Source organism: Nuphar pumila, chromosome 5, assembly GCF_984573655.1.
Source record: "Nuphar pumila chromosome 5, dmNupPumi1.hap1.1, whole genome shotgun sequence".
NCBI lineage: Eukaryota > Viridiplantae > Streptophyta > Magnoliopsida > Nymphaeales > Nymphaeaceae > Nuphar > Nuphar pumila.
In genome coordinates, this window is record NC_143253.1 from 27,471,639 (window position 1) to 27,490,445 (window position 18,807).

Consider the following 18,807-nt stretch of genomic DNA (forward strand, 5'->3'; position numbering starts at 1 on the left):
ATATGCAATTTTTTTTAATTGGGTTCCAATGCAAATATTCTTCTCATCAATATCTTCTAATTTATTTTGTTCCATTTGTCATCCTTTGTAGTAGAAACTTCTTACTTTTGCATGTAAATAAATACTCCCAATAAAGGGTTAATATTTGGTGGTATTGAAGGCACAAAACTATTGATCAGGAAATCTGACCACATAGATGTATTCAGTATGGTTTGCTTGCCAATGATCAAACCTCAGGTCATGCTATTTCAATCTAAAAAGATGATTTTTCCAGTTGTGAAATTTTAATGCATGGTGGGCCATTGATTTTTGAAGCAATTAAAAAAACAGCTTAGATATCATAATCACATGATTCAAAACCTATTTTCTACCAAACAAAACATGTAGAATACATCCATAAGGTCTAATCTGCAAAAAAAACTATTTTTTTTTAAAAGAAAGTGATTTATACTCAATAGTTCAGTGCCTTCAATAGCAGCAAACATTAACCCCCAATAAAACCATGCTTTCCTAGCTGAAAGCATAATTCTCTAGAACTCTGATTTCAAATAGTATCTCAGATTTTTTATCATCAACTTCTGTTGTTGGCTCAATAGAATTGCTCATGTTGCTCTAGAGATTATGCCATGTTTATTGTAACCAGTCAACGATTTTGTATAACATTCTTCACTCAACTGCTTTCGAAGTGCACTGAATAATTCAGGTAGATTCAAGGAAAGATACACTATCAATCAGAGAAAGGTGTTCTGCTCTACTCTTCAGAAGAATCAAAACCAAAGATAAATAGATCTACATGCCATCCTTCACACGGTCAAGTAAAAGCTTAGTCTTATTCATAAATTAAGGCATACTGTAAAAAGAAAATCAAATACCAACTACATACTGATTACAGCAAACAAATAGGATGAAAAAATATATAATTACCAGCTAATTTATAGGAACCATACAAAATAATTATCGGTAATATTGATACTTCAATTCGAGTTCTGAATAGTGTACAATTCTCTTCATTAACAAATTTGTTGAAAAATATGACATTAAGCAAAACCACTGCCAGACCTTACACAGAGGAGGGCAATAGAGACGCCGGAGAGAGGGTTGTGGGATGTGGGAGTCTTGACTCTAGAAAGGAACCTGTATCACTATTCTTGTGCCATAACCTGTCATCAGTAGAGACATATAGCTTGCTAATTTGCCAAAGAACAAAAGAAATCCAAATGCAACAAACCAAACAAAGGCAAGATTATTCTTTATCTGTTCTCAAGTACAACAGTAGCAAGATTTGCGTTTCAGCCAATTTTGAGCTTAATCAAGCTTGACAGAAGAGAAAAGAAAATGGACAAACCAAAAGGATGAAAGGAAACCAACAGTTCCTGTAGCAAGCATTATAGCTAGAACCATGAAAAGTGAGTATCCCAGGTAGAGAATGGCAGAAACTGGACCACTAAGACTGCGGAGCTGGAACACAAGGTAATTGATCGAATAGAGGAATATATAGATTGCAACAGAACCAGATGCAAAAAAGGATTTCCACCACCAGTTCCAATCCTCCACACAGAGATGCATGTAAGTAAGCACCAGGGAGACCTCTGCACATACTACTACTAGAAGAACCAACACAATGAGAAGGAAACCGAAAACATAATAGACTCGCCCGAGCCATAGACTCGACATGATGAAGAAGAGCTCAATGAAGAGAGTTCCAAAAGGTAGTGTCCCAGCTCCCAGAACCAGGAACCACGCTGGGTATTTTTGAGGAGGGATTTCCCTAGGGATCTGGTTAGTCCTAACTGGGTATTCAATTGGAACTGCTTTAGCTCCAAAATAGCCACCGACTAACGTTAGCGGAACAGAAATGCAGAACCACATCAACAGCAGGATAACAAACAATGAGAAAGGAATGGCTCCAGTGCTATGGCTACCCCAAAGGAAAAAATTCAACACAGTAAGGATCACAAAAGCAATGCCAGGGAAGAAGCAAGCAACATGCCAGGAGATGGACGCCCATCCTTTGCTGTTCCCTAGATTAATGGTTCTCCATAGCCTAACAGCAACATAACCAGCAGCAACTCCAAGCACAAGGTAGAAAAACAGCATGCCAGTGATCAGAGTTCCACGCGAAGCAGGCGACATGAATCCGAATGCAGCAAATAATATGGTCACTACTGCCATGACCAGTATCTGTACCCCATCTCCCACAAAGATGCACAGAAGACGCGGATGCGAAGGAGCCCGGAAGACATCACCTACGATAAGCTTCCAACCAGAAAGCTCCTCATTCATTTCTACCTGCGCTTCCTTGTCAAGCTCCTCATATCTTGCTAGATCCCGGCGAACCGTCCTTAGGAGGATCACAAGCACAATTCCAGCAAGGAAAGTGACTACCATCAAAGAATTCAGAATGGAGAACCAGTGCACTCTGGCTCCTTCCATCTTGAGATAGGCATCCCATCTAGACGGCCACCGGATTTCGCTCTCCACGAAAGCAACCTCATACGAGAACAAGATGGGTTGGCCTTCCTTAACAGTCATGGTGAGGGCTGTTGGATCACAGCTTATAGCATTTGGAAACGTATCATAGGTTTTCAATTTCTTGGCCACTTGAACATCATGTTGGTAACTACAAGGGACTACCTCAAACCCAACAACCATGTACCCAGGCATTGAATTAGCGTTCTTCTGTGAATTGGGTAGCAACTCAATTGCATCCCCTGTGCCCATAACATTAGCCACGTTTGGCTCTTCATACTTGTGAATCAAAACCTTGAATATCAGGTGATTGAAAATGAAATAGGTGTCCTTGAGTTTGTACCCAACAGGGTAACCAGTCCATCTGTAATTGATGTCATCCTTCTTGGCATATCTAATAGCAGGGAGGTTCTCAAGAATGAGATTTACCTGGTAGAGCTCATCGATTCTTTGCTTCAAGATCCTCGCTTCCCCTGCCTTGAGCGGCCCGGTGCTGCACAAGAATATGCTGGTCTCATTGTTGTTCATCTTGAATCCGTAAGGGGAATTCTCAATCCTGTCCCCCATCAGGAGCTCACCAAGATTCTCTGCGCTGTCCTTCACTCCACCAAGAGGCTTACAGAAAGGAAGGCTATAGTAGCCAAAAGGCATCTCAGTCTCAACAGAGGTGAGGGAATTCACCTTGACCCATAAAAGATCTCCATTCAGGTACTTGTGAGGATAACTCCCAGGAAGGTAAAAGCTCTCTGCAGACCAAGATATCAAGCAGAGACACAAAACCCATGCCCCAAATTTCAGAGGAATGGTACCCATCTCTCTCTCTCTCTCAAGAATCAACTGACGCAGATGAAGAAGAAAGACCACACTGTAAATCTTATAAGACAGCTCTCCATGGAATAAAAGCATGAGAGAGAAATAGAAAGGCTAGAAGACAAACCTCAAAGGAGGAGAAAGAAAACCATGAGAAAAGAACAAAGGGTGGAGGTGGGGTTAGGCAGCCTAGCGTGCGTTTATCACGCCCCTCGTCGCAGAGAATTTTCTCACTCCATTTTTTACTCCAACGGGTTCTCCGAAAGAAGAGAGCCAATTTTTTCTGTAAATTTCCTAATACAGACCAGCCCGAGGGTGAAATTCCATGTCAGAGACATGATCCTAAAGCTCCTTGCAATGGTCAAATTAAGACCGTGAGCCAACCTCCCTCCCATACAACCATAAGAATCGTTTTAAAGTCTTCTAGAATCCCAACTTAACATGCCAATAAACAAAATGGATTAGAGTTTTGAACCAAGTCTAAAATAGATTTCCCCCGTATTTTCAGTTTTGTATAGCATATATTCATATTTGACATCAAAACCACGACAGATATATCAAATTAAAACTATCAATTTTCTATTTGCGTTTTGTGTTCATATATTCGATTGACATGAAATTAAAGCTTCAGTTTTGTGTTCATATATTAGATTCGCTAGAAAATGACAATGAAATGGTACTTTAATAAAAAATATAAATTTTTAAGCTTAAATGTGTATAAAAAATTTAAGCTATCAATTTTCAAACCTTATAAAAACCTACCCTTCTGTCAAAATTAAATGATTCAAGAGTCTATTATTATAAAATCAAATATGTAGAACACATGTATATAGTCAAATTTGAGAAAAACATGAAATGATAGGATCAAAGTAGGAAGCTACCCCTACTCTTAACTAAAATACTTAAATATTTAACTTAATTATTTGAGAATATAGTAGGAGGGTATTTTTGATATTTTATAATATTTAACTTTGCATAGCGAGGTAAGGGCGAAAGTAAGTTAAAGCAAGTCAATATTTGACCAATGTAAGCAAAACATAAGACTGTATCAGAAATGGCAGATAAAGTAGTGCTTCACATGAAATTTCAGATAAAATGTGGAACCTATCACGAAATTACCCAATTTTTTATTACCCATTTGGCCATTCTCTCACTGACATTGCTAAAAGCCTTCGTAAGGCTTAGTTTTGAGAAGAAGGCCTAATCCAAACAAACCCGCCCCTAAAAAATAACGGGTCCGGTTTGTAGGCTAACGGGTTATCCACCTAGTTTCCATTATATATATATATTAGGCCTCATTTTATGTCTGCCCCCTACCGGTTTTAAGTGTTTTATGATATATCTGAACCGTTAGATGTGTTTTGCATGCTCGGTTTAGTGAGAATCAACTCTTGAATCATGTTTTTTGATGAAAAAACATTTTATGAGCCGAGAAAAACTGGTATCTTCATGGCCATTGATTTTGTATCACCAAAAAAACCAGTATACAGGTCAGATTCAGGCGATCCGAAAGTGGGTTTCCACTAAACAAAACGTATAGATCACATCTAAGGTTTTAGATGTGAAAACAAATACTTAAAACTATGATTTTTTAAAGGACCTAACTAGACCTAACAAAAAGAGGGCCAAAGGAAAGCATCTCTCTCTATATCTATATATATATATATATATAGAGAGAGAGAGAGAGAGAGAGCTGCTCAAACGGAGGTCACTCATGTTGAGCATCCTTCAACATCATTTTGCTTAAAAAAAAACTTTTGCTGGCATTATTTTAGCATTAGTAAAAGTCTAAAAGTGTCCACTAAGACTTTTAGCAAAAAAATTTGGCACAAAATGATGTTGAGCATCCATTACGCCACATGATGGAGGCTCAGCGTGTGAGTGACCTCCGTTTGAGTACCTAATGAGTGAGCAACTACCAATATATATAAAAGTAAGTAATGGGTCGGTGACAAACCCATTTGGTGCGTCCATTTGGGAGAGGGTGGTGTATGTTCTCCCCTGATGATTCACTGAATCTCACGTCTGTGTTCGGGGGTCTGAATGAGCACCACGTATACAAGCATATGGGGCTCGTATTTTCGTGTATGTTGACATCGCTTAGCATTGGAGTCTGGTGTGGTTGCAAAGACTTAAGTACCCCTTTTTGCTATTCTTTTCATAAAACGATGATTTAAGAAAATAACAAAAATGCCCTTCATTCAAAAACGAAAAAACAAACGGTTCAAAAAAAGGACAAAAATATCCTCCATCTAGAAAGTCAAGGATGATGTTGACACTTCAAGGCTACACAGCGAAACGAACCTTAATCATTTCGCCGATGGTGATCCGGCAAAACGATGGTGAGCCGGCGATCCGATGGTCATTCGGCGAAACGAACCTGAGCCATAAAAAATGTCTGTTTGAACTTTTCATCGTCATTTTCTTCTTCTTTCTTCTCCGTAAAACACTGTAAAACCCTCTCTCTCTCTAGAGAAGAAATCAAGGGAGGCAAAGAGTTTTCCCTTGAGAAAGCCATGAACATCAACTCTCTCACTCTCTCTCCCTTCTCTTTATACTTCTATGCACATCCAGCAGATGATCCTACATTGCTCCATCAAACACCAACTAACCTACACACTGACTGTAGCATTGTTCAACTTGATGAGTTGTGGAGCCTGATTCATAGTTTTTGCCCTTACAGGAGGAGGTTTGGGGGCTCCTCCTAGCGTGGGTAGCATCATTCAACTTGATGAGTTGTGGAGTCTGATTTAGAGTTTTTGCCCTTATAGGAGGGGGGTCCAGGACTCCTCCCGACGTGGGTCCTGCTGCGCGGTCAGCGGGCGGGGGGTCCAGAGGGGGCCGCCCCTGGCGGGGGGCTTGGGGGGCAACGCCCCCCTGGACCAATTTTTTTTGGGGCCTTGTATAAATTTTTTATTTTCTTTCCCTCTTTTAACTATCAAAAAAGAGCAATAAAGCGTTTTCTTTCTCACAATTTTTCTATTTTTCTTTTTCTGTTTCTTTCCCACGATTTCCTACAACGATTTTTAGTGTTGTCGGGTCTCCAACGAGCCTCACAACGATTTATAGTATTGTCCGGTCTTTCAACAGTGATGTGTAGTATTATTGGGTTTTCCTACAACGATTTGTAGTGTTTTCGGGTCTCCAACAAGTTCCACAATGATTTATAGTGTTATCCGATCTTTCAATAACGATTTATAGTATTGTTGGGCATTCCTACAACGATTTATAGTATTTTCAGGTCTCCAACGAGCCCAACAACGATTTATAGTGTTATCCGGTCTTCCAATAACGATTTGTAGTATTAACAGGCCTTCCTACAACGATTTGTAGTGTTTTCGAGTCTCCAATAAGCCCACAACGATTTATAGTGTTATCCGGTCTTCCAACAACGATTTGTAGTGTCTTCCGTAAATCATTATAGTGATTTGTAGTGTTTTGGGGTTGCACAACACAGAATAATAGGGGTCTGGTTTTTAGTTAAAATGAGAAATGAAATGATCATAGAAATCGCTAAAAATTTAGAACAATAAACTAGACTCAATAATAAAGATACTACTTTTTACGGATTTGGAATATAACTTCTGATTAGGGAGATATGACCATGACAAGTTGGTCCTAATTTGGATAGCGATTTGCTTACTAAATAACACTATAAATCACTATAGTGATTTGCGAAAGACACTATAAATCGCTTTATTGTTTTTTTTCGATAGTTAAAAGAGGGAAATAAAATAAAAAATTTATACAAGGCCCCAAAAAATAAAATAGTTAAAAGAGGGACCCGCGCCATGGGGGAGCCCCCGGACCCCACAGACCCCCCAGACCCCCCTCCTGTAAGGGCAAAAACTCTAAATGAGGCTCCACAACTTATCAAGTTGAATGATGTTACTCACGCTAGGAGGAACCCCCAAACCCCCTCCTATAAGGGCAAAAACTATGAATCAGGCTCCACAACTCATCAAGTTGAACGATGCTACCCACGTTGGGAGGAGCCCCCAAACCCCCCTCCTGTAAGGGCAAATACTATGAATCAGGCTCCACAACAAATCAAGTTGAACGATGCTATCCACGCTGGGAGGAGCCCCCAAACCCTCCGCCTGTAAGAGCAAAAACTTTGAATCAAGCTCCACAACTCATCAAGTTGAATGATGCTACCCACGTTGGGAGGAACCCTCAGACCCCCCTTCTGTAAGGGTAAAAACTCTGAATCAGGCTCCACAACTCATTTAGTTGAATGATGTTACCCACGCTGAGAGAAGCCCCCAAACCCTCTTCCTGTAAGGGTAAAAGCTCTGAATCAGGCTCTACAACAATTAATGTGCAGGTCAGTCGGTGCTTGATAGAGCAATGTAGGATCTTCTGCTGGATGTGCACAGAAGCAGAAAGAGAATAGAGAGAGAGAGTGAGAAGGTTGATGTTCATGGCCTCCTCCAAGAGAGATTTCTTTCTCGGATAATCCTGCAGTGCAGAGACTGGGTCTTAAATAATCATCTTCAGAGCACTTAAGTCTTTACAATCACTCTTTTTCTAGAATTGTTATTTTTTTTTTGCACCAATGGAGGAGAGGGTACTTAAGTCTTTGCAATCGCATCAAACTCCAATACTAATTAATGCTGACAAACATGGGGATACGAGACACATGCTTAAATACGTGGTGCTTTTTTGGGACCCTCGAGCATGAGATGCCCTGTTCGGGGGGAGAACATATAACCTGCTTCATCCATTTGGTGTTAAACCGCATGTTAAATAGGATTTTAGGACTTATTTTATTTTTAAATTTTAATCGTATGATCTATGAACTTGATTTTATGGGGATCAACTTTTGAAGCGTTTGATCCCATGACACTAGTGGGTTTTTATAAAGTTCAAAAAAAATCAACACTAAAAAATCTTTATAAATTTTCGAAGCTCCAAACATCATTTTTTTCATGAAAACACCTGATCCAGGTGTGGATTCTTAGCAAATCTATCATGCCCAACACATTTATATGGCCAAAACCGCATAAAAAGCAGCGAAGAAGCCCAAAAAACCCCATGCAGTTTAGCACCAAATGCCCATTATTATATATATAAAATCAGATGTGCCTCAGTGCATCCAAGTGTATTAAAAAATCTATTTAGTGGTGGTCACGAAGCTAAATGTCTCGGCAAAAATAATGGATTTAGCGTGGTTGCTAAATTCATTATTTTGTAGCTGATAGCACGGCTGCACGGGCGATCATCATCTCTCTCTCTCTCTTTCTATATATATATATATATATATATATATATATATATATATATATATATATATATATATATATATATATATATATATATTCAAATGGGGTCAAGTATGTGATCTAAAAAATGAATCCATCTTAGGTTTCATATATTGTTTTGCATTTTTTAAAATTCTCGTTAAAAGTACCTATGAATTCAAAAAAACAAATGATAAATGTTATAAACATACGATGACTTACAAGCCGGCCCAAATTAGGCTCATCAGCCTAAGGGGCCGGCCATGGATTTTGTATTAGACATGGGCCTGACCCGGTTGGTCAACGGTGCCCGTCAAAAGCCCGCCCATTAAAAGGGCCCGCCCCCCCATTGTCCAGCCTTGTTCGTAACCAGTGGTAACCACCACCAACGTTCCAATTCACCACATAATCATTGTTTTCTCTCAATATTTGAACAATAATATTAGTTGGATTGTCTTATTCATAAAAAAAACGATATTATACTTTAAAATGGTATTAAAGTGCGTCACGAGTCAAGACAAAACCTAGGAATTCAATGTAATAATTAGTCAAATACAGCCATAAGTTAGGCTTTTGCGACCAGCCTAAGATGTGGTCAATGCCAAATCCTACCTAAATCTCACGCATCCAAATCGGATTCTAAAAAAGAATTGAGGATGTAAATGGTTTGGGTTTGATTGGTATATCCAGCTGAATCTAAGTCAATTTAGTTGGGATTTGAGTAGAGAAAACCATATCAAATAAATTTTAGTATTATTACATCTATATTCAAGCCCAACTTAAGGTCCTACAAGATCCAAACTGTTTACATGTATTATATATGATAGGGGTATATACTCTGAGTAAAGGTGTCAACGGGCTTGATTTACCAGGACCCGATCCAAACCAAACCCTATAGGGTCCGGGTATAGTGATAAATAAGAAGACTCAATTAAAATCTGGGTCTGGATCCGAAGGTCTGATTAGTACATGGACCCAGATATAGTTTGTGAAATTTTATACCAGACCCGGACCCAACCCGAGTTCCGATTAAGACCCATAATTTTTTATTGTAAAAATGATAAAAAAAACAAAGTTTTACCGGGTGTGGTTCATGTAGTTCTTATCGGGCCCAGGTATGGTTTTTTTATAGTAGACTTGATTAGACCCGAGCTTGGACATGATACCATACCCGGAAATCTGGTCCAAGTCTGATTTCATCACTTGGGTCTGAACCAAACCCGCCCCGTTGACACCCCCTAACTCTGGTGTTCTTCACAAATCTGACCATGCAGATTTAATCGGCATGGTTGATTTGCTAGAAAACGATATTTGAATCCTGTTTTTTCGATGTGAACATCATTTTTTCAGCTTAAATATGTTATAAAAAATGTTAGATCATTAATTTTCAAACCTTATAAAAACCTACTCACATGTCAGAATTGGACAATCCAAGAGTCTATTCCTATAAAATCAAGCAGTACAGTTATATTTGAGAAAAACATGTAAAAAAACCTTCAAAAGACAACTTGACTGGCAGTAGGCACAAATAGGAGTATACTCGTATCAAAGACTTAAAATCCTTAATATAGAGGGCCAGAGAGAAAGAATGGTGGTTTTGAAGATAAGAGGGATTCAAACTAGGGGTGGCAAAATCTGACCCGACCCGCCAACCCACTTCTTAGCCGGGTTCGGGTTTGGCTTAAATGGGTTCATGTCGTAAATGGGTTGACCCGCCTAACCCGTTTATTAAACGGGTCGGGTTCATGTTAGGGGTATGCCAACCTGCCAACCCGGCTGACCCGTTTAATAAACGGGTTAGGCAGGCGGGTCAACCCGTTTACCTGAACCCGACCCGCCGACCCGTTTACCCGACCCGACCCACCCGCCAACCCGTTTACTCATACCCGACCCGCCAGTTTATCCGAACCCGACTTGCCACCTGTTTATTAAACGGGTTAACCATGTTGTGTCGGGTTACCCGTTTAATAAATGGTTCGTGTTTGCCACAGCCGACCCGTTTAATAAACAGGTCGGATTCATGTTGAGGTATGCTTACCCGCCAACCCGCTGACCCGACCCTATTGCCACCCCTAATTCAAACACCCCTTAACTGAATCCAAAATCAATCAGTATGATCATTTAGTTAATCAACTTTCATCTCTATTGACTTATTGGATGAAAGGAAACGGCATCTGGCAGATCCGTACCACATAGTTGCACTGGTCAATGATGAGTTTCAAATGTTCAAACTACAAACTGAAATTTTTAAAAGTACCCAATGGTAGTTCCCTTGCCAATCAATCGGGGCGCATCATTCAGGTCGGATGTGGCCAATATCATAACCCACACCAATCAGAGATGTTTATTGAATGGATTCGGATTGGGACAGTGAAAAACTCTTTTTTACATGTAAATGGATTCGGATATCCATCAAAGCAGGATGTTCATCAGATTTGGTAGAAAAAAAAAACCATATCCACATGTAATTTTAATCAGATATGGTTTTGGCTTTTCAAATCCTACTAAACGGAGTAGGATTCATTCAGATATCGAATAAAATCCAACCCATTGACATCCCTAAGGTGCATATAGGCTGTAGGTATAATGTGGGATTAAGCAAAAGCTGAGGAGACGCAGGACTAGTTTTTTTTTTTTTTTGAAAGGCAAGCTAGGGTTAGGCTGTCCCCTACCAGTTATACAACTATACCATTGAGTTATGAACCTGCAACGTCCCAACACAAGGTCGTATGCACTAGCTACTCCTACAAGACAAGCGGACCCCTGTTGGTAAGTCTCCACACTAGTTATCCTAACCTAAACCGAGTAGACTGGGTGACTGAGTTCATCCTGATGTAACAGAACCAGTTATGGCTCTCCAAATGAGATTTCAAGCTGTTAGATCTCTGGTTCAATTAGTTTATAAACCGAAAGCAATTCCAATGACAAGAAGGTGACAACTAAGAAATTTTTCTTTGGTAAGCCAAGGGAAAGTTCTTGTGCCTAGGGCTGGTAAACAAGCCGAACCAACCGAACAGGGCATGTTCGAGCTCAACCTGTTTACTAGTAGATTGAGCTTGTGGCTTGGCTCGTGTTTCTGTTTAGTCGAGCCAAGTTTGAGCTTGGCTCGTAGACGAGCCAAACACGAGCTGCCTCGTGTAAAAATATTTTATGTTATTTATACATAGTATATACATTTTTATATGTTGAAAATATATATAATTTTTTATAAATTACAGTTAATAGTCCATATTTTATGTATATATTTTTAATTCATTTTTTTATATATATATTTTATGCATTCTTCCTTTTATATATTACACAAAATATATACTATCCATCAAATTATATATACTTTATCTATACGAGCACTATCAACCTGAGTCAAGCTAAGCTGAACACCTTGTGTTCGGGCTCGACTCGTTTAAGCTAAATGACCTGTTCGTGGCTCGGCTGGCCAACTAGACGAACTGATCATGAAAGAGTTTGTGACGAGCCCAACGGAACTGAGTCACGAGCTGCTCTGTTTGTTTACCAGCCCTACTTGTGCCCCCACAAGGGAACAAATGTGACACAGACACGCTAGAAAAGGCACACGATACGCCATCTATGTGCAGTTACTCGTTTAAGAATGACCTGTAAGGAGACACGACACGCGTGTAAAGTTGAAGTATGCATGTGACATATGAGTGAGTGCTTGCACACACTTGGTCACTCATCTTTTAGTCGATTAGTGCACAACTGCACATAATTCAGACACCTTAACGATCTCCCAAAATCCAACTCGATATAAGGTCAAACTTTTCTTTCTATGCAGTTAGTTGCAATGTCACCCAAAAGAAGTTGGAACCAAACCAAACACGGGCTTTTCTTTTTGAGTTTTTTTTTTGTCATAATTAATTGTCAGGCAAACCCAAAATCATTCTTCTAGGGGAGTAACCGGATTGGGTCTTAACAGACTCGACTCTTAATCAGGTTTAAAAGTTAATTATACCCAAACCTGACCCGCTCTAATTCCGGTTTGACTCCAGGTCCAGGTATGGCCAGAAATTATGGATTCATATTGGTTGATGGGTTCGGGTGTATATCGGGTCGGGCCTTTAATAGACCTGTTTTTAATTGGGTCCAAGAATTACACCTAGACTCAACCCATTTTAATTTGTGTCCAGGTTCGGGTTTGGGTATGATTTAAAAATGTAGACCCATAAGGTTTAACGGGTTCGGATATGATCTGTTTGGGTTTTAGCTCAGGCCTTGATATGATTGATTTTTCAGACCTAATTATCCACCAATGAAAAAATATGTAAATTAATGGAATCAACTATTCATTAGAAGTTTATATAAGAAGTTTAATAACTATTTTAAATAATATCAAATTTTAAATATAAAAAGAATATCTTGAAACTAACCAATAAGTTGAAACAAAAAGACATCAATGATATATATCATATTCAAAATGTAGTGGGTATGTATCATATTGATTCACGTATAAAACTAGTTTGGGTACATAATTGGTTTGGGTTCAAGTAGGATCAGGCGCGAATTGAGTTCAGGTTATTTCAAGAATAAAACAGGTTCAGGTACATAATCGGGTCAGGTTTGGATTGATTTGGTATTATATAAAGTGGGTTGGCTCCAAATGGGTTTGGGTCTTCATTTTACAATACTGAAGACCCGATCCTTTTTTTTTATTACAGATTCATATTTTGGACTCGATCTGAACTCATGGATCCGTTAAAATTAGGTTTGGTTGGGTATAATCAGTTTGGGATGTTGGGTCTGGTATATCCGAACCAGTTACACCCCTACTTTTATCCCATTTGCCAGAACCATGGCAAAACCATTTTTAGGGTAGCTATATGTCATCACAGGAATAGTGCATTTGTACTAATATTTTGAAATATAAGGATGATTTTAGAAAATCAAATAATTAATACAAAGATGTTCTTGAGTATCGCCCAGAACTAGAAAAAGTGCCAACCCTAACAGACGAGCCCTGAAACTCTCAAGTTACTATAGTACGTGAAGAGTTTCGTGCATAACTTCAACATATAGCAAAACACATCATGTATAAATCTTTCAAATACCAAAATTCTGATAGGTTCATAACCTACATTTCCTGCTGAATTTAATCTACTTTCAATAAAGTTCATATGAGTAGCAAATTCAAGTAACTCATCAAAATAGCTAAAGGTTTTAATATTAATAATTAATTTAGACTAAAGAGTTATATGCAAGACTAACAGTCTAGAAAAGCAAAATAAGAGTAGTTCAACAGAAAAAATAAACAACCAACATTTACTATGATTTAAACAGACCACAACAAACAGTGTTGAAATTACAAAAGTCCACGGAATTATTTTTTCACTTTCAGAATTTTAAGCTTCACCCTCCACCAGAAGTTGAGAGCTAATTCCAGCATCACTTGTTGATGGCAAAGCATCCACAGACAACTTGCAATGCACATTTCTGTCCTTTTTAAGCTTATTGACTGCAACAAGGTTGAATTTCAACATACTGTATTTGCGAAATTTGTAATTTGGATGTTCGAGGACAAAAAAAAAAAACCCATCAGTTTTTCAAGTTCAGTTCTCTTTCCAACCACTTATTTCATAAACTATGTAATGGTCAACAATGTTATCAGTATATGTGCCTATTGGGCAGAATTTGGATACGTTGCAGGCCTTAATCAGTTATTTTTTAATAAATAAATAAAATAAAAAATAAAAAATAAAATTATTTTAACAATTTTAACAAGTGTCATGTTATGATTGACACATAAAGATTTTTTATTATTTTTGGGCCGATACAGAATGATTCAGCTGAGTATCGATATCGGGATACAGCTGAATCAGTGGCCCAACGATTCGGGCCCTATACTGATACTGACAACATTGGTGGTCATGACAAATAACAAACCAGAATTAGGCGAAAACTAATACCAATAGACAAGGTGGCTAATGGGTTGGATATCTAACAGATTCTTGGGTACCCAGCCCAAGTTGGGCCAGGCTCGGGCCACAAAATAAGGCCCATGCCGAAAAGAGTCAAGTCAGACCCGATTCAATATCTTATCGTCACCCTCTTGCTTTAGTGTGAGCTTGATTTGGGCTTTTATTATACGGAAAATGATCGTATTGTACGGGTAATTTGATGTGTTTTTCTAAGAATCTTATAATTTTTTATACTCCCCATGTCCAAAATCATAAATATCTTAATCTAAAAAAACCTTTTTACCCTTTGCACATGCGGAATTCTCCTATATATTTCAACTTTTTTCCAAATATGTGACTATTTTTTGCATAACAATTTATGTTCTCGTATCTGTATCTCTCTAATCAGATGTTCAAAACTTATGTTTTTATAGTCGTTGGAAAGCTTAGACACAGACTTATAACTTTCATTCATTCATTCATCACCAAATGAACATGCTTATACATACATTCATTTAATGAATATGCTCATACATACATTCATTTCATCCATTCATAAATAAACCTACTCATACCTACATTCATTTTTGCATTCAATATCAATCAACTCTTATAATCATTCATCATTCATTAATTCATCACTAAATGAACATGCTTATACATACATTCATTAAAAAATAAACTTGCTCATACATACATTCATTCATTTATTAAAAAATAAAGTTAGTCATACGTACATTCAATCATTAATTTAAAAATGAATATATTTCTACGTACATTCATTCATTTATTCTTTTAATAATGAACATGCAAGAAACACAATATTTAAAGCATACATACATAAACAACTATATGTATTTCTTCCTTTAACCCTCCCTAATTTCAACATTTATAATTGAAACTTTGCAAAAAATACATTTAAAGCATACATATACACACAACTATATATATTTCTTTTTTCAATCCTCCATAATTCCAACATCCATAACTCCAACATTCGAATTTAAAGCCTTGCAAAAAATACAACATTAAAAGCATACATACATACACAACTATATATATTTCTTCCTTCAACCCTCTATAACTCTAACCTCTATAACTTCAACATTCATATTAGAAAAATTCTCAAATTCACATGTTAGACAATGTTAACTAACAAAAAAAGAAATAAGTTTTGTTTCAAATATGTACAAACAATTTTATAGTTCATGAAATAAGAAAAGGATGAAATCTCATAACTTGAAGTTTTATAGTTCAAATTAACACATAAATTATAATCAATGATGAGAAGGGATGTAAGGTGAACGTGTTGTCAAGCGCTCATCGAGAGTACTATATTGCTTGAAGATCTTCCTAAGCTCATACATGACGTTTCATCAAGCTTTTGTGTATTCCTTCAATACCCATGCTTCTATTATATCAGGAATGTTAAACTTTTTTTGCAATAACAATATATATATCTTATTTATAGTTGAATGAATAAATGCTAAAATTCAAAAAAAACATACTATATATAAAAAAATATATACATGAGAAAAACAAAAGTCCAAGCATCCTCCTTATAAGAATTTGGTAATGCATATCAGAAAAATATATATAAAGTTGTGTGGTTTGGATCTCATGTGATTGTTCCAATAAAAATACTTAGCATTTATGTCTCTCGCCTATGGGTTGGCCATATGTATTAATTTCAACCTTATGCTTATGTCCCTACGTCGATGCTTCTAATGATATACAACTAGAAAGCATTCATTGAAAATTTAACAATAAGTTAACAACAATTATGATAAAATAAAAATTTTAAATAAACATGCATTCAATAATATATTACAAAAATATGGATATCACAACAAGGCACAAATATATCACCAAATAAATGAAAACCTACTAGTATCATGTAGACATTCTTTTGTGGGTATGTCAATTGGGCTTTCAATATTTATTCCAAGGATATTTGTCCTGGCCCAATTTATATCGACATGTCATTTACATTTTGGACAACTGCCTAGCATGTAGTTCACTGGCCCAATATGGTTCTAACTCATCGGCATTTATGTTATGTAATTTACCTACCTTTTGTTGCGCATATCAAATAAATCTCAAAGTTTTGTTATAATGACAATTTGTCAATCTGCCGTTGTTAGGCCCTTCTCAAGGTCTGGTTGGATCTGTTTGAAGTTCGGATCTGAAGAAAGCCATGGACTCACAACAGATATGTACTCTAGTCTGATCTCAACAAAAGCGAGGGAATCAAACCTAGAGTTCTTAGCCCTCTAAGGCTAGGTTGGACATTTCTCGAGTGTAGACTCCTGTTGGACACGATGAGGTAGAAGTTAGGAGTAAGTTTTGGATGGTTTTGATAAAATACCTAAAGAAACAAATAAATTGGGTAGGCTAAAAACAACTCTAGAGGCTAATCAAGAAAGAGTTTTGGTTCAGATTTAGCATGAACTAAACCAAGGGCTTGCTAGGCACTTATGGATGTGTGTCAAGGTTAAGATAAGCTACTGGAGGTCATGGATCATTAGAATAGGTCATTGGTTGGCTGGAATGCTCAAATGGGCAAACAACGACCCTCACTTGGTCGGTTTGTGTGTTGTGAAGCAAGAAACGAAAGATATGTCCCCTTAGCTAGCGAACCCATCATTGAAGCAAAGCAAACTCCCTTTCCCCTTCTCCTTTGATCGATGCTCTCAATTTATGGATTTGTTGAATGAATGCTTAACTGAGTTGCTGTCAACATAAACTGTGTATGCCTAATTGTCTATGGGATCAATCAGATTTGATTTTGAGATTAAAATATCTATTCAACGTTTATTTTATGATAAGGCATATTTCTTGTGTTTATCGATTTTATGTTCATGATTGAATCTACATAGAACTCTATTTGCATTCTTCATGTTTAACATCTAGGGATGAAACTGTTTAAGATTAATATTGTACCCAAATCGATTAGTGCAGAATCTGGTTAGGGCAGGTATTAATTTCGTGAGTTGTTTTTTTTGTTTCACTTTGATTTTTCACAAAAATAGCTTGGACGTGAATCTGTTTTGGGCGTCAAATTTAAATATGTTTAGAACTAAATTTTGTGCCTAGTTTGGTATCATTGAATATGATTCTTTTGGGCTAACAATGAATATCCATATAGTTGTTGATCAGTGACATGTGTTCCTATTTTCAGACTCACTAAATCTATATCAAGTACGAGAATGCATCAAATTTGTTGCACGTTCAAACTAAATCTATATGGGACTAAAGTTTGTGCTTAAAATGATAACTATGTGGATCTGATTTTTTTCTTGAATTTAAAAAATCAATATATATTATATTTGGGCAGTGATTAACTTTTCATGAGTTTCTCATGTTGGGACTGAACAATCCACACATTGCTCGTGTGTTGTTTTGAGTGCCAACCAACTCTTTGGTGAAACACCCCTACGAATAATCTGGTCTCCTTGTGACTAGATTCGAGTTGGTTCTTAAACCTTCCTTTTGCTGATTTCAAACATGTTATTAACCATTGAAAGCAACATTTTAAGAATCCCCTTGTGATACCCCAAAACTACATATAGGGCGGTTTGTGCAAACTCCCTAATGACACCACTCAAGTGACAATTCATTCAATGCAAAACAATATTATTAAAATTCAATTTAAAAGTGTTGTTATACACTTAATTTGTCACATAAACAATTGATTTAAGATTTTTGAAATTAACCAAAGAACACTCGTGTTAAACATATTTTGGTCAAGCCCATGCATAGGCACATTGTTAGGGCACCTCCCAATGTCCCCACCTTATTGTTGCCATCAGATATATTTTGACAAAATACCATATTTCAATCATCTAATATCATAAACATACTTGGTATAATGATGCTCCTCTAAAAAAAAGCACATAAAAGGAAGATTACACATAATATAAAGATTCACCTAGTTGTGTTTCTGTTTCAACTAAATTAGAGCTACAACTATTGATGGAACTAGATATGATATCACTAGATCACAACGTATGCAAATCCATATTTTGGATAAGGAACAAGATGTCCAATCTAGCATGTTGATTCATCCTCAAAGGAAAGACAACGAGGACATCAACCTGGTCGAGAAAGTTTATAAGGATAGCAATTGCTCACACTAGAAAGTTAGCAAACCGTGTGATATTCTCAGCAAGTCGATCATGCGTGATAAACTCAGCAGGATGACCCTGCTTAAGAAAGTTGATGAGGATAACAGCTACCCACATAAAAAGGTTGATCCTCGAAGGAAACATAGTGATTACAGCAATAGGATGATATGCTCTCAAAGGAAAGTTGATGAAGGCAACAACAAGCCAATTCATAGGGAAAGTCAATGAGGATATTAACCTGCTCAG

General features: G+C 37.3%; 1 pseudogene across 1 annotated transcript; it reads right to left on the reverse strand.

The window, feature by feature from the left end:
• Positions 1–936: 936 nt before the first annotated feature.
• Positions 937–3,490, reverse strand: LOC149837225 (transmembrane 9 superfamily member 11 pseudogene; annotated as a pseudogene). The gene has a single exon (XR_016432084.1). The product of XR_016432084.1 is annotated as a transmembrane 9 superfamily member 11 pseudogene (transcript).
• Positions 3,491–18,807: the final 15,317 nt, after the last annotated feature.